The 26,564-nt window shown below is 37.3% G+C and overlaps 2 pseudogenes; one reads left to right on the top strand and one right to left on the bottom strand.

Moving 5' to 3' along the window:
- The window catches only part of LOC119057840 (spermine synthase-like), a 54,848-nt pseudogene extending 46,410 nt beyond the window's left edge, over nucleotides 1–8,438 (bottom strand).
- An 11,167-nt stretch (nucleotides 8,439–19,605) lies between these two features.
- On the top strand, nucleotides 19,606–26,086 carry LOC128626130 (tigger transposable element-derived protein 1-like; annotated as a pseudogene).
- Nucleotides 26,087–26,564: the final 478 nt, after the last annotated feature.

Genomic DNA, 26,564 nt, shown 5'->3' with positions numbered 1-26,564 from the left:
AAGATAAAATCTGCATTCAAAGGGGATAGTAGTTTTGCAAAGCAAGAGCAACAAAAACTCTAGAGAGGTAATGGAGTTAATAATCATTGGCGATGGAATTTAAGTTGAGTATGAAGAGAAATGAGGACATTGAGGAAGTAAGAAACAGTGAAAAGATAGTAGAATCAATGTTTTAGCTAAAGAAGTATATGGAAGTCTTGTAGGCTGCAGAATACAGAAAATGACGTTAAAAGATAGGAGGTGATGGGCAGAGAGTAGGAAGCCTGGAACTGACCCTAAGGAGAAGACAGAGTTATTAATAGTGAGAAGGTGTATTGACCACAGGAGTGAGTACATAGGTTGTTGGGTAGAGGAAATGAAGGGGATCCTTGGTGTTTTGGCAACAATGAGTCATGGATGATATAATCTGATGACAGAAATTCAAAATATTTAGGAATTGCATGGATGGACCTGGAGAATATTGTGCTAAGTGAAATAAGCCATTCAGAGAAAGACAAATACCATATGATCTCACTTATATGTGAAATGTAATGAGCAAAATAAACTAATAAACAAAATAGAAAGAGCCATGGACACATGGAACAGACTGACAAGTGTCAGAGGGGAGTAGAGAGGGAAGGACTGGTTGAATGAAGATGAAGGGATTAACCAAAGAACATAAATGCAAAATCCACAGATGCAGACGACAGTGTGGTGATACCTGGGGGTGGGGTGGAGGGTTTGCAGTTGGGGGCTGGATAGAGATAGGCAAAGGGGGAAAAATGAGGATATCTGTAATAATGCCAACAATAAAAATAAAGTTAAAAATTTTAGGAATGAGGAAGGGTTAGAAATTTGCCTGAAATCTGCAATAAGGAGCAAGGAGGAGATGTGCTCCACTTCTAGGCCTGGTGCTGTGGAACCATGGGAGACAAAACAAACTGCACTAAGGAGATTGTGGGGGTAGCAGTTTCATGAGTGAAGAGCTGAATTTTCCTTGAAGAAGGAAGGAGGAAACATTCAGATAATAGTTGAAGAATGGACATAGGAGATTTTGCTGATGTCTGACTGGGTTGTTGAGGATGAGAGTGGAGGGATTGCAGAACCTGGGGCAGGAAGGGAACAGCACACAAAATAGGTTTACAGAGCCTAACACAGATTTAATCCTGGGAATTGGAAGGGAGGCTGGGGGTCTATGGGTGGCCTGACGTGGAGTGGGATAAAGGGCAGGATGAGGTCAGTCTCAATGGTCCCAAGGCAGATGGAGATGCTGAGGGTAAGGGTGCTGCAGGGGAGAAAGAAGAGCTCTGGCAGGGGGATGGGCTGTCTCAGGTTCCCACTGCCAGAAACCTATCAAGTTGAATTTCAGTCCAGGTCTCCCCAGCCCCAAAGTTAATGCCCTTTCCTCTCCACCATTTCCATTCAAAGTGCTGACTGGAGTCCAGCCTGAGAACTTGTTAGGACTGTGGATCCTCAGACCTCACTCCAGATCTATTATATTTGAACCTACATTTTAACATAATTTCGAGGTGATTTATGTGATTGTTAGAATTTGAGCCACCATGTAATAAAAAAAGAATATAATTTTTTTTTATAATGAGGGCTTTTGGAAACTTCCAAGACTTCACAGAATATTTCAAAATAAAAGTGTACAATAATTGGAGACAAATGAATAAGAGATAAAAGACGCTTGTTATATTAATTTTCTGGCAGATTGCTGGTCCAGTACATTGTTATTTTCCAAAGTTTTAGGACTATGTGTAAAGAAACCCCTGAAGCATTTGAGATTAAATCCTTTCTAGTTGGATTCTGGTATTGCCACCAGTGTGATTTATAAGTAAACTAGAACTATTAGGAACAGGAATGGGGAAGTAAAATGAGTGTTTATTTTCTTTAACTCATTAACCTAAGCTCTGGTGCTTGTACCAAAGAAAGGAATTACTTGTATTTATTCTTATGGCTAAGCTGCTAGCAATAAATTAATAAAGAAAAAAAAACCACGTGGGATAATTGACTGAAAAACAAATGTCAGTAAAAGTAAACAGAATGGATTCCACTAAATCTACTTGCAAAAATGTCAAAGGAGTTGAGTTGTTTTCCCTCACAATATTTGTGCTGGTATAAAGTTTAATTAAATTTCTCCATAGAGACTGGGTATTCCATTAGATGTCATGTTGAGATTTTTCTTAATGAAGGACTGCAGTCTGATTAAGAGATGCAACATTTGTCCTCAGTAGTAGAGCTGTGACAATTGACGCCTCTCTTCCCCAGCTCTCCCAAGCTAACTAAGCAGTAAGAAAGATGAAACCCTTGACACTGAACCAGTACTTCAGAAGCAGTACTCTGCCTGGTCACTAACTGGCAATGTGACCTTGAGCAAGTCTCTTAAGAGCTCCAGCATAATAAATATTAGGGACATTGATTTGCCCAAGATGTGTTCAACAGTTAGCTGTCCTGCTCTAAAATCCTCTGGTTCTGTTGTATCATGTTATGTTACATAAATATACAACCAGTGAATTTTAGTAAAATTAAGAGGAATTTGGGAGATTTTGAAAACTAATAAACTATTCAGTGAGCAGGTGCATTATTCTAGAATGAGAAATTGAAAAGAGTGATATCTTTGTCTATACTCTAAGTCTTAGGCCTTTTTTACTTTTAATATTTAATTTGTTAGACTTATAATGCCAAGTAGTGCTGACCATTATTTTTAGCCATGTTTTCAATCTATTTGAGAATGATAAGGGAATAACTGTCTTCTGCATGTGTCATTATTTTATTTGTTTTCTGAGAAATCTAAGATGTTGGGGAAAATGTTAGATACAATCATTATTTTTAAAGGGATTATTTTTTAGAGAGAGGGAAAAAGAGGCTGAAAGAAGAATGTGTGAGAGAAACATTGATCAGTTGCCTCTCCTACACCTGCACCTGGGGTCCTGGCCTGCAACCCAGGCATGTGTGTGCCCTGACTGGGAACCAAATCAGTGACCTATGGCTTGCAGCCCTGCACTCAATCCACTGAGCCATACCAGGCAGTGATAATCGCTATTGTTTTTTATAAGAGCATCTGGGTTGTTCTTGTGTATCTAGGTTAACACACCTTGAAATACCAGAGTAATTCTATTTTCAGACTGCTTCCAGGCATAATCATCTCAAGGGAGCATGCAACCTTGTTAACTATCCTGCAATCCAATCATGGGAATCCCTCCCGCCCATTCTGCTTTTTTGCACCTTCCTGTAATCTTCCGGTTTCTTCTGTAATTCCAAATGTATAAAGAGAAATTGCAAAACTGTCTTTCTCTGGAGCATTTGAGATCTTGCTGCCAGGCATGTCATCTATTTGGCTCAAACAGTCTCAAGTAAATGCTTATAAAAATTCTCCACAGGTTTGGAAGTTCTTACATAAACATTTTCAACATTAGTAATGCCTGAAAAACAAATTTAGGGTTTTATTCCCTGCAATATTCCTTTTATGTGGGAGAAAATCAAATTAGACCTGTGCATGAAAAAAGAATTGTAACCTACTTTTTGTCAATAAAATAATAAAAATTTCCTTCAATAATCAAAATAGTCTCTTTCAGGCAAGTGTGAAACTGCCTTTTGTTTAATGGAGAAATAAATTGAAACCAGAAAGAATCTCTGTTTAATAAGAGCTTCTAAGGTATGTCCATTCATCTCTGGCTGGAGTGGCTCAGTGGACTGAGCACTGGCCTGCAAACCAAAGGGTTGCTGGTTTGATTCCCATTCAGCACATGTGCCTAGGTTGCAAGCCAGGTACCCACTGTGGGGTGAGTGACAGACAACCACATATTGACGTTTCTCTCCCTCCTTTCCCCTCTAAAAATAAATAAATAAAATCTTTAAAACGATATTTAAAAAATGTATGTCCTGTCAGCTGACAAGTCATATGAGCTAAATAGCTAGATTTGTGATGATCAAAAGCAAAGAAAACATGAACGAAAGTATAAAGAAAAGAATACATCTAAACATTAAACACTTTAGCTTTAAGGCTTGCCAATGGGTCTTTGAAAACTGCAAGCTGCATAATATTTGTGTTGTAAACAATTGCAATGTTTATACCTTTGCATATTTGTTTATTAAATATATGACAACAATGGAGCTCAATTAAAAACAGGTTAACCACACAGGTATTGATACAGAGAGATCTGATCAGACCACTGGGGAGAAGTAGGAGGAGTTTGCCAAGGCAATGGGAAACAGTCTAGGATGGGATTGGCTGAGAATCTGAATGCATGGAATTATGGGTGAGAGGAGATTTGAAATAAAAGAGGTGTTCTTAGGCTGTTGAATGGGTGTGGGCTCTCTCTGGCTCTAAATGAATTCTTCCTCAAGTATTTTTGGGTGATAGTGCTGCAGCTTGCCTGCATTTCCCAAGGTTGGTGTTTTGGATGGGAAGGAACTCCAAGTACAGCTAAGGAGCAACCTGGCCTGGCAGAGGGTGGTAGGGTAATTCTTCTTTGGGTATTCTAGAGGGGATGACCTCTGAGCAGAAACCTACCATTCTTCCAAAATTACGTAGCTTTTGCCTCTTATGTTGTTTTAGCTTGTAAACTAACCCTGTAGAAATAAGATAAAAACCAACACGAGGAAAGCTAGGAGAACTCAGGTGTTAAAGATTTTAGCTTTAATTGATAGGCTTAAGTGACTAATGCAAGTAGAAAGCAATTATTCCAAAATTGTGATAATTTTGAATAAAGACTCCTTTCCTTTACACCAAACCTTTGTCTCTGCAATTTTGCCTAGAGGGTGGCTGTAGGCAGCAGGACCCCAGTGGCTTTTTGGTAAGAGTATGTGTAATTGCTTATGGTAGATTTGGCTTTGTTAATCCTACCTAGGTTTTTCTTAAGTGACACACCACTTTGGCTTCTACTTGTGTTCGAAAAGGGGGCTCTATAATAAATCGAACAGAAAGTAACCTCACAGGCCGATCTGATCATAAATTCCTAACTGGTGGAAGAGTTCGTGGTGGATAGTCATGCCCCAGGCAGATACCTTCTTTAGTAAGAGGTTTATCTTTGCCTCAGGCAAGCTCTGTCCATTGTTTTTGTGCTTATTGGTTGACACAGCTTTGAAATGCCTCTTTTTCAGACTCCTAGGAAGTGAGTGCAGCCACGCTGGAGAGAGCACAAAATCTTGTTAAGTATCCTGTAATCCAATCCCTGCCTTGCCTTGCTTTCTTCCACTTTCGTGTATAATCTTCCTCACAATCCTCACTTAGTTCCAAATGTATAAATGAAACTGCCAAATAGTCCTTCTCTGGAGCATTTGAGATCTTGCTTCTTGGCATTGTCATCAATTTGGCTTAAATAAACTCTTTTAAAAATTCCCTACAGGCTTGAACATTTTTTACATCAACATATTGCCACAAGATCTAGTGGGCTGTAGAATTTAGGAAGGTGATAGTTAATCACGTAATAAGTAAAACATACTCCAACTATTCAAGTATGGTGCATGTGGGTGGGTGAGATGGTCAACTATTTGGCCTTATAGCCAAAGCCCATTCATTTCCCCACTTTTGCTCAGTTGTATATTTGTCAATTGTCAAAATCGAGTTTTCCTGACATGCAGCTTTTACTTCTGGATAGATCCTGCTCTTAGGAGGGAAAATATCTAAGGGTGTTTCAACATCTGACTTTAATCGATTGTGGTGAAGATGGTAGGCATGCCAGGAAGCTTGCTAAGTTTATCTAGTGTTACTTTATTAACTGGATACTTTGCTATGACTCTTGCAAGAAGAACTTTTGTAGATATTTTCAGATCTTTTGCCTCTTTATTTTAGTTATAATTTACAAATATATGAACGTCTTTGACTTGAAGTGAAAACTCAGCGAAGAAGCTGACCAAGTGAGCAATGCCGTTGAAGAAGGGTAGAAACCTTTGTGAGAAACATTTTAATAAGAGGAGGGAACCACCTTTTTTTTTAAAGGTAGTCACTGATTCATAGAAAAAATTTTAAGAATTCTCATGTAAAAACATAATTAATTTATTTTTATTTTAAAGAGGAAAACTTTTCACACAATCACCTTTAAGGACTCAGACGTGCAAAGAGAGAGGATTGTGGGGAGTTAGGAAGCAGGAAGGGGAGGGGAAAATCTGGGGGTCAGAGCTGACATTGCCCATTACCCTTGGTCTTTGGTGACTGAGAATCCTTCTTCCTTGCTAATTAATGTGTATTCTTATTTTGAGTTTAAAGTATTCCTTTGGAGATAAAAAAAATTTCCTTAAGAGATTCTGGTAGTTTCTCTTATTCATAACAAAATTGCTAAAGTTTAACATTTTTATTTTGAATGAAAGTGACTGTCCTTTTCCATCCTTATCATTTATTTATTCCTTTAGCACACATATTGGGCTGCTCACAGACAAGGAAGTGAGGATGTAGGATGAAGTCGGCAACAACTTGCCCTTACATGGCTTAAAGCAGGGGATGGTGCAGCAATAGTCTACAAATTTCTTGATCTATGTAAAAAAAAGTTAGTTTAAGTTAGTGTTTGTTATCCTATATCAAATCACAGTATGCACAGAAAGTGATTATGTTTCAGTGTATGTGGGAATAATCTTCAGGAAATGATGATGATGATAATAATAAGATACAGAGTAGTATGGGAGAAAGTCAAGATTAAATTTGTATAAAATTCAATATTTAATCTCATTTCAAATAATTTTTTTTTTTTTATATTTTATTTATTTATCTTTGGAAGGAGAGAGGGGAATTTTCCGTGTCCGCAGGTCAAATAATTTTTTAAATTATTTGAAAAAATTTTGGTAAGACTTTTAAATTATGACACTGAGAAACTATTTGCATAAGTAGCAGATACTATTTTAAAATGTATTTTTCTATTTAAAAATGTATATCAGTTGAAATTATTATCTGATAATATAAAAACTTTAAATTTAGTTCAGTGACAGATGCAATGTTAAGATATGTGATAGTGTAAACAGATATCTGTTTAACCATACTCTAACCATACTCTACCATACTCTAACCATACTTTTTAAAAAAATTTTATTCAGTTATTTTTTAAGTACAGTTTTTTGTCTATTTCTCCCATCCCAGCCCCTCCCCGCCCCGTGCTCCCCACCTCCCTCCCATTTCCTCCCCCCAGTCCTCATCCCTGTGTCTTTCTTACTTGTTCCTCAAAATTCCTCCCCTTTTTTCCCCTTAAATTCCCTTTCCTCTCCCCTCTGGTCACTGCCCACTTGTTCTCTATTTCGGTGTCTTTGTTTTTATTCTGTTTGCTTGTTTGTTTTGTTGTTTAGCTTCCTGTTAAAGGTGAGATCATATGGTATCTGTCTTTCAATGCCTGGCCTATTTCACTCAGCATAATGCTTTCCAGTTCCATCCATGTTGTTGCAAAGGGTGGTAGCTCCTTCTTTCTCTCTGCTGCATAGAATTCCATTGTGTATATGTACCACAATTTTTTGATCCATTCATTTACTGATGGGCACCTAGGTTGCTTCTAACTCTTGGCTATTGTAAATCGTGCTGCTATGAACATTGTGGTGCATAGGTTCTTTGATATTGATGTTTTAGGATTCTTGGGATATGATCCTAGCAGTGGAATTGCTGGGTCAAAAGGCAGGTCAATTTTTATTTTTCTGAGAAAATTCCATACTGTTTTCCATAATGGTTGTACCAGTCTGCAATCCCACCAACAGTGAACTAAGGTCCCCTTTTCCCCACAACCTCTCCAACATTTGTTGTTGTGCTTTGTTTATGATAGCCATCCTGACTGGTGTAAAGTGGTATCTCATTGTGGTTTTAATTTGCATCTCTCTGATAGCTAACGATATTGAGCATCTCTTCATGTGTCTCTGGATATTCTGTATGTCCTCCTTGGAGAAGTGTCTGTTCAACTCCTTTTCCCATTTTTTAATTGGGTTAGATGTCTTCTTAGAGTGGAGTCTTGTAAGTTCTTTGTATATTTTGGAGATTAAACCTTTGTCTGAGGTATCATTGGCAAATTATGTTTTCCCATACAGTTGGTTGTCTTTTTAATTTAATACTGTTTTTTTTAGCCATACAGAAGATTTTTATTTTGATGAGATCCCATTTGTTTATTCTTTCCTTTGATCTTTTCTGTATCGTCCCAATTTTAGTATATGTGCTGCCGAAGCGAGCACTCTATCCATACTTTTTAATATCAGGTATTTAAAATAAATAAAGTGGTAATTGGTAGAAATGCATGGGTAGTGAGAGTGGTTACTCTGTAACTTGCTTGTACACTGCTGTAAGGGCATGTAAGCAATACAAAAGAGAGTATCTAACAGAGTTAAGGATTGGGCGCTACTGCCTGAAGGTGGGCTTGCCAGCCTCCCTCTTAGCTTACCAGCCAGCCCTTTGTACCTGTACCTTGGGTCCTATGCTGTATTTTATGGAACATGAACTCCGTAGATGCATAGGCCTGGAGTGCGACCTCTTTTGGTAGCTCCATGGGTCCCATGTCCGTGATGGGCAGCAGTGTGCCACTGGCTATTGAAGTAGATGCTGATGTAATATAGCGTACTTGGTTGTGCACAGCATTTTGTGATAGGCCAATGAATAGCTGGATGTCACTTTTGGTTTTTGCTGCCTACGTGGGCCATGGAGCTCACCATCTACTCTATTGAAGCAGCAGCCTTTGCCAGCTTTTCTAGAGCAGAGATGAGTCAAAATGTAATGGAACTCCATCTTTTCGCTGAGCAGCTAGAAAGAAACAACTTGGCACTGTCACCACATTTGAATGATGACCTCTGGGGACATTATACAATGATTTAGCCTTGGATATTGAGGTCTGTAGTTTTTCAAAACTGGTGAACTAGTGCATAAAGTTGAAATTTGGTCTTGTTTTCTCAATGATGCAACCACTTAGATAGTTAGGTGAGAAATATTCCTCTGCCACATAGAAGAACGAGGGCCACCACTTGGGAATTGCATTCAGACATTTGCTCTTACATTAGTTGGATGGTAGGTGTCAACTGGGAAGACTAAAAGGAGGTAACACTTCTAGAATGCTCACTGTATACAGAGCTTAGTCCAAATGCCTTGTATAAATTAGGTAATTTAATCCTCACAGAACACTGGGAGTGAGTCCAAGTATTCCCCACTGTGCAAATGGGGAATCTGAAGCAGAAAAAGGCTCAATAGGTCTTTTAAGGCCACATAAGTAGTAGGTGACAAGGACAGGACTGAGACCCAGGAAGCCTGGCCTTGGAATATGTTTTTAATAACAACATCACCCTGGACGCTGGACAGAAGTAGCAAATTACAGAGTGCTCAGACAGGTGAATCCCAAGTCATGGTGTCCACATGGTGCCACATTAGCAGTGGCTATCATTTTGTAAAAGGGCATAATAGAGGGAGCAAGCCGTAATAGGGATCTCTTGATAGTGCTCATTGTACCAGAAATGGCACTGATCAATTTCATAAACAGAGAGTTGGTTGGTGGTTCTAACATTTAAAGAAAGCATACATTTTGGTGCTTTCTGATGACCTGAAAAGAACTGAAGTACAGAGAAGAGGTCAAAGAAACGCGGGCAGTGAAAGATGACCAGGAAGATGGAGTGCACCAGATCACTTTTGGTCAATTTTGCTATGATTTCATCAATTCTTAGGAGATAGTTGGAAATTTATGTTGAGGCCTTACTGTAACTGAATTGTATTTTGCCATGTACATATAATTATACTCAAATAATCTATTAATTAGATAGAACTCATTCAATACTATAGTTTGAGTGATTATTCAGTAATTTCCTTTTCTTCATGAAGCCTGAATTAAAGGGTACTTTGACCGTTGTGCCTTGAGCTTCCAATCTGGAATATGCAGACCCTCCATTGCCTGATTTCATGCTCATGATTCTGATGGTAATTATGGTGGGTCTGCCAACCTTGCCGCTTTTCACAATGATGGCTGGACTTGCTGTTGTAAGTCTGTGTCTGCACAGAAATTTGCAACAATTGGTTCCCCTTGGATAAATGCAGTAAGTGGCCCTCCGCTGTGCCTAGCTTCTGCACATTGTGTCTTAACTCTGTTTGGGTAGAAATAGAAATTTGGGTGCTCTTGAACTGATATCTGAAGCATGAGTAGGGCCGATTAGAACAAGACGCAACAGCAAGAGCTGTTGAGCTGTCCAAATACTTTGGCAGAAAAGATTAAAAAAAGAAAGCTTATCTGCAAAACTGATTATGTGGATAGTCTTCAGGATGATTTTGAGGCTTTGGAGTGATCAGGCCGTCACGAGCTTGGCTGTGGTTATAAGATGCTCGCTCTTTTCTTTTACATTCCTGGCTGAGGTTCAATATTCAGAGAGGTGGCAGCTTAATGCTCCACGCAGCTGTCAGCATCTTTGTGGCCATCTCAGAGGGCACGGGGCCTGTACATGCCAGCGAGGCAGGCGTGTGCCCTCCTTTACAAACTAGAGCTCTGGCTGAAGTGTTGGCAAGGCCTGTCCTGGGTCTTTGCTGAGGGAGGCCTTGACTTCCACCTAGTGGCGACTGCTCCGGGGTCAGCCCCTCTTGCCTGGTGAGGGGCGTTTCAGACTAAAAAGTCTTTCCAACTACTGGGCTCAGGATCTTCCTATTTGCTTCCTTTAGTGTGAGGCCAATTTGTATTGCTACAGAAAAAAGTATAATCTTATTGGATACGACTTCAGAGACAAATGTTTAGTTTCACAGCAAGTATCATTTTATATAAAATGTGTGATTATATGTACTCATAAACAAAAAGTGTATGGTTAAATGTTCTCAACAAAAGGAAAATAATGCTTGATGTTTAAGAGTAAAAGTTACTTAAATTAATCTTAAAAGTTAAAACTTCATGTTTTTCATTATGAAAAAACAAATATATGGCTAAATGTATCTCTTCTCTTAAAATTACTGTTTTTTAAGCATTAGAGTGTAATAATGCTATATTCTAGATTAATTTGTTTCATTTTTAAACCACTGCATTCAGGTACTTATATCACTTCACTTGGAAAACTAAGAATACTAGAATATTTATTAATGGGAACTCTTCTGTATCTTTGATTATGTTTTATTCTCTATTTATATATAAAGTATACTCCTGGAAAATAATGATCATTCAGAATATTTTTACTTCTGAGAAATTATTTCAATACTTTTTAAACTTAAGAAAACAATCTTTAGTATAAAGGACACATGGACAACAACTAAGGGTATGGAAATGGGAGGGAGGTGGGGAGCACAGGGGGATGGGCTGGGATGGGAGTAAAAGACAGGAAACTGTACTTGAACAACAATTAAATAAAAAATAATTTAAAAAAAGTAATTAAAGATGTAAATGAGCTAAGAGTGAGGGTTCTTCTTTGATAGGAATAGTTGTTGTTCAGAAACACTCTGGAAGGTAATTAGAGAAAAAACTTCCAAAATATTCCAAGCAAGTATCTCAGACATAACTAGGCAGTGAGCTCATAAATCAAACTTATCTCACACAGTCATCATGCTCTGTGAAGTTTTGAAGATTAAACACTTCAGTTCTTAAGCTGGTTTTATTATTTTAAATCATATTATGTATTGATTTTGATTTCAGAATTATATATGTATATATATGTTCCTAAATCAACAGAGCATTTGCAACTATGATATAAAAATAAAGAAAATATTTAGTGCATAAAAATGCTTAGAGAATGTATTTGTTTTTATCATTGGTGTTGGTAAACTAACAAAATGAAAGTACAGAGTTTCATAACTTATAGGCCTTAAGAGATAGTGATAAGAGATTATTAGTTTGTTCGCTAATATGTTTTCAATAAGTGTATGTTATACTGCTTCCCCATTCACAGCTTAAAAAAAATAAAAAAGAAAACAATCTTTTATTTTTTATTTTGCTCATTACTTAATAACTAATGTCCTTAAAAATTTGGCTTCTATTATATAATTTTAATTCTCTGATTTTGAATCTAATGATCTACTCTAACATTCAATATACTAAAGTTATTAATACTTGATTAATTTTATATTATTAAATTCTATTTATGTTCATATAAATAGAAGTTTTTCTATAAAAATAAACGTATGGTGTGCTTCTAGCTTTAAATGTTATGAATAAAGAATATAGAATTGTAAAAATAAAATTCAAATTCTTGGGGCACATGTATTGATATGATTGTTAAAGTGTAGAGTATGGCTTTTTAAAAGGGATGTTTTAAAGACAGGGAGGCAAGATTGAGCATCAGTTTTGGGTCAAGCAAACTGGCCTTCAGCAGAGAATATGGTATCTTTGCTTAGTTTTCTCTTCTGAAAAAGTGCTTATAATATACACAATGTTTGTTGTGATGGTGGACATAGCAGTTTGTGATGCACCTACTTAATGGTGAGAACATAATCAGCACTTGAGAGGGGTGATAGCTTCTTTTATGATGATAGTAATTATATTGTATTTTTTTAATATTTCTTCACAGATAATGAATAATTCTGAATTTTACATGAAAGAAGAACATAGTGTTTTTAAGTGGCAGTGCAATAATCTTTTAATTAAAAATCAATTGATTTAGATTGCATTAAAACAGATATTTCTCTGTTTCATCTACAAAAATATAACTAAATGGTCATCATTTTACTGTAGTCAACAGTAGGGTATTCTCAATTAAATATAAGTGCCAAATTAAGTAGCTGAAAATGTCACAAGTGATTAAATTATTAGCCTCATTAGTATACAAAAATCATTGTTTCATCATGAATTTATGAAAAATTATTTCCCTCCCCCAGTTTAAAATTCATCGATTAAATTAAATGTAACAAAATACGTTCGGTTCTAGCTCTTCATTGAGAAGGGATCATTTAGATATGTGAAATTACCAGTTGTACCATTATTCTCACTGAGAAGTCTTATTTTATAGTTTTTGTGCTTTTGAAAGTGTCTCAACTTACTGACATGCCTGTGGTGTGAAGTCTGGTACTAGGGCCTCAGACTCGGAACTTTGTCTCCAGCAGGTGTCGCCAGTTGGGGAATTGTGGCTGCTGATGGAGTTTCACATGGCCACTACCAAAGCACAGTGACAGTGTTGTACTTATGTAAAAACACGTGGTATTTACAAAGCGTCATCAGGCTGTGTAAACACGGTATTTGTTCATTCTCTTTTCATCCTTACCCACCTCCTTGGCAGCAGAGCCCCCATTCCTTTTGCAGGTGGGTTATTCAAGGAGCTTTGCCCCTGCAGAGAGGGTGCTGTTGTGTGGTCCCTTCAGTCCTGGCCTTTCTCCTTTGTCATGAGTGTGGAGTACTGCTCATTCATTCCTGCCTCACCAGAGGTGGAGGTCCAGAAGTCTGTTTATTTCACAGATATCAGAGACCAATGGGGTTTTACTATTTAACTCCTGGCCAAATAATTCTAGCTTCATTTGTGCTCTCATCATGTGACACTGAATTATCATCCTGCACATCTTGAAAAGACTGTAGATAATAACATAGAGATTGTTTTTAATAATAGCAAAACTATGATCTAAATCCAGTAAGGGAAAATATTCTGGAGTTCTAAGATGTAAAGTATCTAGGGAACAGAAAAGATGCAAGCAGGCCATGTCTTTCATGTTTTGTATTTTGCTTGCTTGCATTGGAGCTTATTTCTAAGATATTATGGGGAGGTATTATATATATATAATATATATACTGTGTTTTGATATATACATTCAATCATCCATACTTATAGAATCATATCTATCTACAGTGAGTAAACATGGTGATTTTTGGTCATGTGAGATCTGAAAGCAAGTCTATCTGGGGATGTGTCTCATTCCTTAAGATAAAAAGTCAGCGCTTAGCACAGGAGTTTAAAGATTAAAATGTGAGGATTTAGTGATATAGTGGATGAGTTTGCTCCATGTAATTCTCAGGTTCTTTCATATATGCACAATCTCTGACTTTAGTAAGAGCAGAGAAACAAGAATGAAGAAATGAATATTATCTCCCAGGGTGAAAAGGTGTGTATTGTTTAAGTCATCTTTGTTTTGCTTCAATGTTGTAAGTCAAGCCTGCATGACAACCATTGTAAATATTGTATTTAAGAACTTAATTCTAATAAGGAATTTGAGAAATTGGAAGATGAGAAAATATACAGCAGTTGCTTCTAAAATTAGAAACTGAAGTGTAAGACTCCTGTTTGCCCCCCTTTAGAATGAACTTTAGGGAATAACTGTGGAGCTAATGTTCTCCCATTGGTGGGTCCTCATGCCCAGATGTGTTTGAGCAATAATCTGATCTGCAAAGAAATATTACAGTGCAGGAGGGAAAATTGTGTGATTTTTGTGTTATTAAACAAAAATACTAGCTCTAAGAGTTTTCATGCCAATGCAGAATGAATCAGAAGATAAGCAGCAATGGAGGAACTTTTTGGGGAAAGTGGGAATGGACACCTTTCTAACTGAGCTCAGCATGTTGTAAAAGGCCTGAAGATGGAGCTCTTTGCAAAGCTTTCATGCGGAATATGAAGCCAGCACCTGGATTTTAGTGCTTGTTTACAACCTTTTAAAATTTACTGTTTCCCCTAGACTTTGTTTTATAATCTCCTGAAATGTAAACTTCGGCACTGTGTTTTTACATGCCAAAGAATTAGGGGAAAATTACACAAGAGCTATGATTTTTCAGGTCATATTTCTGAAAAATGATATCCTAAATTATATCTTAAGGGGACCCTTACCAGTTGTTCTTATTTTGTTTTGCTCTGTCTTCCATGGCCTCATTTCTAGTCACAGTGATGGTAGTTCATCATGTAACATTCACGGTGTGCACCTTCCAGGTACCGTGCTGGACACTTTGTCTTCCGGGGCCACCGCGCTCATCTTTCCCACACATTTTCCTTGTAGTTCTGAGAAAGCACATACAGAAAAAAAACCCCACATATCTTTCTGATATACTTTATCAATGTTTTTGAGCTGTTTTGTGATCCAGAAGTAATATTTTCTGTGGTAATCTGTTATCTAGTTGTATTTTTAAAACTAATGCGTGTCCGTATCCCCTCTCTCAGCTTTTTTCCCCCTCATGTGGTTTTTGAAAGAAATTTACTGTTACTCACTCTTTGTAGTATACAGTTGCTATCTTTTAAAATATTTTATATTTTCCTATTTTTTCACATTTGTATGTTTATGTTTTAAAAACCTAGGGCCATTTTACAAATAGACCTTTGTGTTTATGTAAGATTTTAGAATGGATGGGAATATACTCACTTTAAAAAATCTTGTTTATTTAGGATTCAGTATGAACCCTGTTTAAAAGTTTTCAATATTTTGTTTCCTTTGTGTTTTAGTTAAACTGCACAATGAGCTTTGTTTGGTATAACTCAAATAATTATAATAATAATATCTAATACAAAAAGGCAATGTTTTTTAATTCTAAAATTTTAGATTACAAATTTTAAAGCCATTATAAAGCACAGGTCAGACAGTTTCCTATATGAATAAAGCATTCTGTTATATCTATTCATTAATTCATTGTTATGTGATACTTTAATTAAGATATTTAATCAAGCCTTAGAGATGAAATGGTTAGAATACATCTTATCAACCTTTCTGGTTTTGAGCAAGCTGCTTGTTTATTTCTTTAAAAAAATGTAAATTATAAACAGCACTGTATACAGAGTGGAAAATCATCTTAACTCTATTTAATTACTAGACTGAAATCCTAAAGCTTTACTGTCAGAAAACAAAAACTAAAATGTATGCAAATCTCAGGAGGCATATTTTGGTGTTGTTGATAACCATCACTTTGCCATATTTGTTTATATATTTTTAACTCAATACACATACATACATACATGCATATGTATTAGGTTGAAATTTGGTCAGAATATTGGGGTGACTTTAGAAAATTAAAGAACAGTGAATGTCTGATTATACTTTAGTGAAAAAATGTTAAAGTACCCTATTAATGGTAGTAACTAATTTGCTTCTCCTTTTTTTAAAAATTAATTTTATTTAGTTATTTTTCAAGTACAGTTTTTTTGTCTATTTTTCCCATCCCAGCCTCTCCCACCCCTTGCTAGTTCTCCTTTTAAAAAAATAAACAAAAAACATGTTTACAGATTATACAATGAATATTTTAAAATATGAAACTTTTATAAGTTGATAGTTTTAAACAGCCATTTAGAAATATTATAATATTGGTCCTTTATTATGTAGAAACTTCACCAGATTATTAGTTTTCTTTGTATTGAGCTGAATCTTTAGGGAAGATCATCAGCTCAGCACCTTTTCTGGAGAAAGATGCAGACATACTAAACATTGATAGCTTTGGTTATAACTACTGCTTTTACATAATGAGTCAGCCTGGCATTAACATTTTAAGTCCAGATTGAGTCCTTTTGCTTTAATTTGAAGTGTGACAAGCAAGAAATGTGGACCTCTTTGTCATTTATCCTTTTTCTTCTGCAGGAAGCCTCCTGGGAAACTTTGCTGAACTCCCAATTTCTCCACATCCCTAACCGTGTTTTTGGCTGGCACCCCTCAATTGCTCACATGGTACCCTCCACTTAACTCTTCCATACCGCTTATAACACTGTATGGTTATTGCCTGCTTATTGCTCTCTTCCCTTTTCCCTGAAAAGTTGAAGAGCAAAGATTTAAAAAATATTATTCCAAAGATTAACCCAGTGAATAACACATATTGGCACTCAATAATTATCAATAAATACATTAGATTTCTGGCTGCATGTATAGGTCTTCTTCAAAACAAGCCCACAAGTGAGATAATTAGTCTTGCAACTACTGTTTCTATGTACTTTCGTTTATGTATGTAAACTTAGAAGTTTGAATCTTTGTTTGCCCTGAAACTAACTATACTGCCAGTTTGAAAGTCTTTTTATTGGTAATTTAAAATGCATAGTTTTCTTCTACAGCAGTATATTTTTATATTTCTTTGATATTTCACTTAGAATCTAATTTTTAAAAATTGTATGTTTTAAAACTGTAAATATTGTCATGAGTAGTTATTTTTATAGGAGATTTACAGTGATACAATGAGTGACATTATCATAGTAGTTTATGAATGAGTAGAAATGTGCTGTAAAACTGTCCATTTGGTTTCATACGTTGAGTAATGCAGATTGTTTTCTTAGCACTGTAATGAAATCATCTGAAATCCATTAAAATCCACTTGGAGCCTATGAAATTCAAAAGACAGAGAAATCATTTAATCCTCCTATGGCACAGTGGAGCATAGGAGACTCTTACATGGTGCCAGTGATTAAAATGCCAGCCCAGTAGTCTTCTCAGTTTTGTGGTCTCCTCTTTATTTACTCTTCCCTTTGTAGATGAGACCCTTCAGATTTAGGTTTAATTCTCACCAGTTTTAACGTAATCCCAAAATGCCACAGAAATATGCCCCCATCCATGGCTAAATTGGTTTCCTCTAATTTAGTCACTTATTTGCATATTTAAGAGATTATCCAAGGAATCTACAAAGGTGTTTCCACCCCCTCTTTCAAAATCTGTTATTCAAGAGCCCTAGGAACATCTTAGTTACTTCCTTTACCACCTGGCCACATCCTCTTTCAAATCTTTTTTTTTTTTGTCTTAGGTTGTGCCATCAATTATCCTGTTTGAGACTGATGAATAAGACCTATTCACTGAGCTTTCACTAACCCAGTAGATTAAGAGTCTCTCTGAGTATTTCCAGTGCTAAAAAATTAGGTTGAATAGACTATTACTTAAGTGAAATTTTTTGCATAGAATTATATTTTTGTATAAATACCCAGCTATGAATATTATCTATGACTTTGAACATTATAATATTTTGCCCTTTAAAAAATATTAGCTCTGGTTGGTGTAGCTCAGTGGATTGAGTGCCAGCCTGTGAACCAAAGATTCGATTCCCAATCAGGGCACATTTGTGGGTTGCGGGCCAGGTTCCTGGTTGGGGGCATGTGAGAGGCAATCAAACATTGATGTTTCTCTTCCTCTTTTTCTCCCTTCCTTCCACTCTCTAATAATGAATAAATAAAGTCTTTAAAAATATTACAAACACAGTATTATTTTTGTGTGATTTAGGGTGACATCAGAGGAAACATTTTGAAAAAAGCATGAACAACAAAGATACAAAATGAAAAAGATTAATTTAGTTATTCTTTTGCAGAAAAAAGAATTTGCAGAGAATAGTGGGATATAATTAGAATTTTAGTGAGAACTCTTGTTACTAAAATGAGTTATACACATTTTTACCTGAAAACAGGTAAAAATGGGTTTTTAGAATAATCCAAATTGAAGTTAATTCACAGTGCATTGTACTCAGCCAGGGAAAAACAGCACAAGTAATTAAACAAAAGAGAAAAACAATGAAATCATGTAACTCTTTGTGTCATTTATTTTGCATGTCAGGATGTGAGGAGAGGCAGCTTGGTAACAGGAATTAATCGTGATGGCAATTTGAGGCAACTTTTACCATTTTAGATATAGATGGCGTCTTTAAAAATTTAAATTTTATACTTAAGATGTTTCCTCAAACTCATTAGTATATTTTTATATTCCTTTAATGTGTCATTTAGAATCTGATGAAATAAAAATTGTACTTGTATTAATTTGTCGATATAAGACTATTATCAATAATTATTTTCATACAGGATCATATATAGGTGATACAATGTGTGTGTCCGATCCTGGAGAGGAAGAAAGGAGGGAATAGGGAAGAGAAGATGGGCAAGCCAAGAACATTTTGGCTCTTGAGATGGATGAGATGTTAGAGGAGGCAGTACGCATTAGAATATTTCTTATTTAATGGGTCATTTGGATCAGTAAATATTTATCTATAGCTTATCAGTCCCCCTTTAAGGACTGGCAACTTTTTAAAAAGACACCCTCATCTGTACCGCACCAGGACTGTTGGCATGGATCTGCAGGATGTGCTTGGTGGGCAACTGAAGCTGCAGGTGAATCCAAACAGCTGGGTTGTAGCGCCTCCACCAAACTTGACTGCAACACTTTTATTTTTTCACTACAAAACTCTGCTGGTAACATCCTACAGCACAGACTTTGCCCCACCCTTTTAGGCAGACAATTCTGCTAAGGATGACATAAGGGCAGAGTCAGCACAGGTTCCTTTTTGGTAAAGACTTTATTTTTTTAAAGCAATTTTATGTTTACAACAAAATCAAAAGAAAGGGACAGTGATTTCTCATACACCCCCCATTCTTATACATGCACACCCCCCCCCCATCGTCATTCCCCATGAAGGGGTATATTTGTCATAACTGATAAGTCTATATTAACACATCGTGATCACAAAAGCTCCTATTTTACATTAGGTGTTGTATTTTATAGGCCTGGACAAATGTATAATGACATGTACCTAGCACTATAGTATCATAGAGGGTATTTTAATTATCCTAAAAATCTTTTGTGTTCCATCTATTCATCTGTTCTTCCCCCAAAACCCTGGCAATCACCGATCTTTTTACAGTCAATAGAGTTTAGCCTTTTCCAGAATGTTATATATAGTTGGAATAATATAGTATGTAACCTTTCCAGAATGGCTTCATCCACTCAGTAATATGCACTTAAGCTTCTTCTATGTCTTTTCGTGACTTGGTAGCTCATCTGTTTTTAGTGCTGAATAATATTCTATTGTCTGGGATGTACTAGAGGTTATCAATTTACCTGCTAACAGTTGTCTTGGCTGTTTCCAAGTTATGGCAGTTATGAATAAACCAGCCATGTGCAGGTTTTCGAGTGGACATGTTTTCATTTCCTTCAGGTAAGTATCAAGAAATATGATTAATGAATCATACAGGAAGGATTGGTTTAGTTATATAAGTAGTGGTATTGTTTATACCATTAGTAATGAACAAGCATTTCCACTGCTCCATGTTCTTGTCAGCATTTGGTGTTATCAGTGTTCTGGAGTTTGGCCATTCTGGTCTCTCACTGTTGTTTTAATTTGCATTTTCCAGATGACATATGATGTAGAGTGTCTTTTTATATGCTTATTACAAACTCTTAACTATTTCAGTTAAATAGAAATAAACTTGAACAAGTAGTTCAGACAATTAGTTTATTCCAATTGGTTATTTATCTACTAATTTCTTATAGAAGGTAACAATTAGTAATGTGTAATAAGCATTCTAGAAATACAAACATCTTGTTGAAGAGAGTTGGTACATATCTCTGAAATGATAATGGAAATAATAAAAACATTCCATTGGATATCCAAATACTATTTTATATATGCTAAAGCTATTAGCACGAAGCATTGGTATTTAGCTTTCTATTTTATAGTTCATATACATAGACATGTGGTGAGATAATAATTTTCAACTTCTATGGGCTACATCTATCTTTACAGAATGTCATGGTGAACCCAGATAAAGAACATAGCATCTCAAAGGAGGGTGATTCATTTCATTCATTCTCAGCTCTAATTACTAAGACATTTATTGTAATACGGAGTTATACATCTTAGTGTATTTTATATGCTCTTGGTTACATACAAGAATCTAGTTCCTCTTCTGTAACATCAGAATCCATATTTAAAGAGTAATCATATCTCACCTTGACTGACCTTAATTCCTTTAATGATGTGTAAATAATTAATTTCAGTATGATATTTTCCCCTTCTTTTAATTGGTGCCACTGTCAGAATTTCTTACAATGTATGATCTGATGAGCACAGAATGATGTGGGATTTTAGTTCCTGATTTGGCTTTTATCTGTACAAGCATAATCAAAGATTGCTTTTGAATTGAAACTAATTTACACTTCTGGAACATAGTAAACCTACCGTTAATTTTTTAGGAGTTTTTAATAAATTAGCTGTTCTTACTCTGGATTTGAAATACTTACGTGTGGAACCTAAATAATGGGATTTATATTCACCAATCAATAGATGTTTATTGAGTACCTATAAAATATCATGTTCTGTACAATATTCTGAGACCGGAGTGGTCGAGGAACAGTCTCTGCGCTCACAGTACTTAGATCACCTGAGCAGAGAAACATTCTGAGGGATGAGCACCAAATGATGCTCCTCAGTTCAAAGGTTAGAAATCCAGTGGGGAAAGGCATCAGTGGTTACAAGATTAGCTCCATGTTAATTCTTTTCTTGCTACAGTGTTTTCTTGAAATATCAGTTTCTTCCCTTTTTCCTCAGAAATGCTTCCCTATCAATTAATTTATACTGATACATAGTAAAATCTCATTTTAAATCTCATAGTAAAATCTCATTTATTTTCATTTTATAATATATTTTTAAAAATCACTAATCTTAAAAGTTAGGTAAATATTTGGTCTTTTTTTCTGTTTATTTATTTAGCTTGTAATAAGATTTTGAAGATAGAAAAAGAATAAACTAGAGAGATGGTAAGACAACAAAAAATCTTTTGTGGAAAAAAGTAATGTCTGACTTAAAGAATCTAGAAACATTTCCCCCCTGCATGAGCACATCCTCCAAAAGAAAAAAGAAAATAAAGTATAGAACATGTTTGATTATATTACACATGTATGCACAGTTTCCAAAGGGATTGACTGGACATTTATTTATCCATAAGTTTTACAAATAAAAAATATATATAAAAATAAACCTGAATAGTATTAAGTGACCATATGTAGTACCAAAGTAATGAAAACCATTATCCACTGGAATTTTTTGCAGTCATACTTCATTTATTGCACATTGCTTTATTTTGCTCCTCAGATACTATTTGTTTTCTCTCCCTCTTTTTTTTTTTACAAATTGAAACTTTGTGGCAACACTGTGTTGAGCAATTCTGTGTTATTTCTTTCAACATTTACTCACATCTTGTCTCAGTGTCACGTTTTAGTAATTCTCACAATATTTCAAACTTTTTAATATTATCATATTTCTTATGGGTATCCAACATCAGTGATCTTTGATGTTACTATTGTCATTGTTTGGGGGTTCCACAAACCATGACCATATGAGATAGCAAACCAAATCGATAAATGTGGTGTGTTTGGATTGCTGTATCAGCTGGCTGGCTGTTTCCCAGCCCATCCTGCCCAGCCCTTTCTCCCTCTTCTATGCCCTGCTTATTCCCTAAGGTACAACGACATTTAAAATAAGCTAATTTAATAACTCTGCAATGGCCTCTAAGTCAAGTGAAAGGAAGAGTTGCACATCAAAAGTTAGAAATAATTAAGCTTAGTGAGGAAGGTATGTTGAAAGCTGAGACAGATTGAAATATATGCGTCTTGTGCCAAACAGGCAAAATGTGAATGCAAAGGAAAAGTTTTTGAAGGAAATGAAAAGGGCTATTCCAGTGAACACACAAATGAGAAGAAAGCAAAACAACTTTGTGCTGATACAAGGACAGTTTTAGTAGTCTAGGTAGGAGATCCGTGTGGCCACAACATTTCCTTAAGCCAACATTTCCTTAATTAAGAGCAAGGCCACCCTAACCCTTCATTTCTAGGAAGGCTGAGAGGTGAGGAAGCTTCAGAGAAAAGTTCGAAGCAAGCAGGACTTGGGTCATAAGGTTTAAGGGAAGAAGCCATTTCCATAATATAAAAGTGCAAGGGGAAGCAGTTACTGCTGATGTAGATGCTGTAACAAAGTATCTGGAAGATCTGGAAAACTAATGAAGCTGGCTAATATAATTAATGAAGGTGGCTGCCCTAAACAACAGACTTCTAATATACAGAAGATTCTTGAATAACCTTATTTTAGTTGACATTGTTTCATTTTTTTTAAATCCTCACCTGAGGATATGTTTTTATTGGTTTTGGAGAGAGAGTGGTCAGGGGAGAGAGACAGACAGAGAGAGAGACAAAGAGAGAGTGAGATGTGAGAGAAACATGGATCCGTTGCCTCCCATATGTGACGTGACCAGGCATGTACCCTGACTGGGGATTGAACCTGCAGCCTTTTTGGTGTATGGATGACACTCCAACCACCTAAGCTACCTGGCCAGGGTCCTTTTAATATTGACTAGGAGCTAGATGCCACAGGAACTTAACTCGTGTTTATATTAATTAAACTATGATAAACTTGGTTTTATTATACCTTGTTTCACTTAAAGTCACGGAACTTATCAACGACATTAAATGAGGATTTACTGTAGATAAAACAGCCTTTTACTGGAAAAAGATGACCTCTAGGATTTTCACAGCTAGAGAGGAGAAATCAATGCCTGGCTTAGCTTCAGAACTTCATAGAACAGGCTGATTCTCTTATTAGGGGCTAATGCAGCTGGTGACTTTAAGTTGAAGTTCAATGCTCATTTATCTTTACAAAAATCCTAGTGATACAGGGTGCAGCCAAAGGGGCCCCCCCCCAAAAAAAAAGATTTGGAATGGTGTCCAGAATTCAAAGTGTATGGGAATAATGGAGAGACATATAAGATGTCCTCACCCCACCCCCACAGGTGTGAGTTGGGGGGAAGGGACAGTTTTGTACAGCCACAGCCTTGCAGCTAATCCATGGCATTGTCTTTTAACATATCTATAGCCTCTGGCGGTCACTTGGATATGTTAAATGGCTGTGGCCAGGCTTGGAGCTAGGGGGATGAAGTCACTTCCCCCCAAGATGTAACTGGGGGCAGGTCCCCCCAAGTTACAGTGCCTGCGTAGGGGCTTGGAGAAGATTGGCTCGAGGACATGGGATGATTACTGCCCAGACTAACGATGGCAGCCCAGTAAACTTGTATTAATACAGAATACTGGCAGGTGTAACTGATCTTGGGAGGAGTCGGAAATAGGGGTACAGAGGAAGATGGGTGCTGGGATTTAAGAGCCAGGCACGGCAGCCATTGAGTGAGAGCCACGCGGTTTCAGCAGAGTGAGGACCCCCTGTTGGTGGGGTGAAAGAGGGAGCCACGTGGTTTTGGCGGAGTGCGGACCCCCTCTTTCCCAGGTGAAAGGGAAAAACCACGCAGCTTTGCCAGAATGGAGATCCCTGCAGCCAGGTGAAGAAGACAGCCACATGCTTTTGGTGGAGTGCGGACTCCTGCAGCTTTGGTAGAAGAGGCCCACGCGGCTTTGGGGTGCCCCCTTTGGCCGCGGGGCCTGAAAAGCAACAGAGACTTTGACTGGAACTGGGTACAAAGGACTCTTGCCAGTGGACCATGAGAGGGTACCACAGTACTTTGGATTAACTGGAGATCCTGCCTGCACAGTGACACAGCTGACGGTGCCAGCGGCCTGCAACACAGACGTGTGCTCTTTTCCTGATTTACGGTACCCAGAGTTGGGACAGTGGGAGAAGGGGAGCGCTGTGTGGGTGTAGGTGTACAACCTAAAGGACTTTGATATTTTAGTGGTGGCATTAGGCCTGAATAGCATTAAATAAACATTTTGTTTCCTTTTCACAAATCTCTGGCATTGAGAGATGTCTTTCCAATTGGCGGCGGACAGAAGGGCCCAGTAGATTTTAGTATTTTGGTTTTTGGGAGGGGCCCCTGTTGTATAGCAGTTTTGGGCATCCCTAGGTGGGCCAAATATTGTATTGCCCCTCCCTCGGACCACCTCCTCTTGTTCGGTAACACTAGGGCCCTTAAGAATGATGCAAAATCAACTGTGCCAATGCTCTGTAAGTGAAACAAAAAAGCTTGGATGACAGCACATCTGCTTACAACATGGTTTACTAAATATTTTAAGCCGTCTATTGAGAACTACTGCTGGGCTCTTCGGTCCGCCGCCAATTGGAAAGACATCTCTCAATGCCAGAGATTTGTGAAAAGGAAACAAAATGTTTATTTAATGCTATTCAGGCCTAACCCCTCCACTAAAATATCAAAGTCCTTTAGGTTGTACACCTACACCCACACAGCTCCCTTCTCCCACTGCCCCAACTCCGGGTACCGTAAATCAGGAAAAGAGCACACGTCTGTGTTGCAGGCTGCTGGCACCATCAGCTGTGTCACTGTGCAGGATCTCGAGTTAATCCAAAGTACTGTGGTACCCTCTCATGGTCCACTGGCAAGAGTTCTTTGTACCCAGTTCCAGTCAAAGTCTCTCCTGCTTTCCAGGCCCCGCGGCCAAAGGGGGCACCCCAAAGCCGCGTGGGCCTCTTCTACCAAAGCTGCAGTGGTTCACACTCCACCAAAAGCACGTTGTCTTTCTTCTTCACCTGGCTGCAGGGATCTCCATTCTGGCAAAGCTGCGTGGTTTTCCCTTTCACCTGGACAGTTATCACCTCATGTCCTGGAGCCCATCTTTTCCAAGCTCTCTCGCAGGCCTTCCCCCTCAGGGGTGAAGCCCCTAGTTCCATCTTGAGTCCCGCTACTCCCTTCTCCCTGGCTCAAAACTTGGCCACCGCTATTTAACATATCTATGAAACCAGTTAAAGGTTATAGATATGTTAAATAATCATTCCAGAGGTTAGCTGCAAAACTGTTGCTATGCAAAACAGCTCTCAATGGCCTGGCTCCATTCGTTTCTTCCCCCTGGGGGGGGGTGAGGACTTCTTATATGTCTCTCCAATATTTTTATACACTTTGAATTCTGGACACCATTCCAAATTCTTTCTTGGCCCCTTCCCCAGGGCTGTACCCTGTATTAGTTTTCCAAATCTTTTTTGGGGCCCCCCTGGCTGCACCTTGTATCAGAAAGAGGTAAAAATATCAACATTAACAGGAGTTTGAAAGAAGTCGATTCCAACCCTCATGAATGACTTCGAGGCGTTCAAGATATTAGTGGAGGAAGTGACAGCAGATGTGGTGGAAATAGGAAGAGAAATATAATTAAAAGTGGAGCCTAAATGTGTGATCGAATTGCTACAATTCATGATAAAACTGAAATCAAAGAAGAGTTGCTTCATATGAATGAGCAAAAAAAGCAGTTTCTGGAGATGGAATCTATGCCAGAGGAAGATGCTCTGCAGATTGTTGAAATGACAACAAAGGATTTAGAAAATTACATGAACTTAAACGGCAGAGCAGTGACAGTGTTTGAGAGGACTGACTTCAATTTTGAAAGAAGTTCTATTGTGTAAAATGCTCTCAAACAGTATCACATGCTACAGAGAAATCATTTGTGGAAGAGTCAATCCATGTGGCAAAAGTCATTGTTGTCTTCCTTTTAAAATTTCCACAGCCACCTCAACCTTCAGCAACCACCACCCCAGTCAGCTGGCAGCCGTCCACACTGAGGCAAGTCCGTCCACCAGCCCAGAGATTAAGGCTCACTGAAGTCTCAGATCAGATTAGCATTTTTTAGCAATAAAATATTTTTTATTAAGGTACGTATATTGTTTGCACAATGTTATCGCACACTTAAGAGACTACAATATAGTATAAACATAACTTTTACATGCACTGGGAAACCAAAAAGTTGTGTCATAACTTACTATGATATTTGATTTATTAAAGTGGTCTGGAACTGAACTTGGAATATGCCTGGGCTGTGCCTGTATAAGATCCTGACTTTGCATACAGTGCTAGAATGAATACACTTGAACCAGAGTATAACTAGTAGTACTTGAATTGTTGTGGAAATGAACATATATTGAAATGCTATGCAATTGTAATTTTGAAAAAAATACTGACCTGAAAGTAAAGTCTTTGCAAATAACTTTTTGGGATAATGCATATCTATTAATTCTCTTTGTTATTGAAATATAGAAGAAAGCACTGGTATGGTAACCTTGTATTTTATATTTGCTGGAATGTCCTGGTTTACATTTGTTGTAGATCAA

This window comes from Artibeus jamaicensis, unplaced genomic scaffold, assembly GCF_021234435.1.
Source record: "Artibeus jamaicensis isolate MK-2021 breed Jamaican fruit bat unplaced genomic scaffold, CSHL_Jam_final scaffold_3222, whole genome shotgun sequence".
Lineage (NCBI taxonomy): Eukaryota > Metazoa > Chordata > Mammalia > Chiroptera > Phyllostomidae > Artibeus > Artibeus jamaicensis.
Note: the sequence above shows the minus strand (reverse complement) of the source record. Positions and strands in the feature narration are given on the sequence as shown.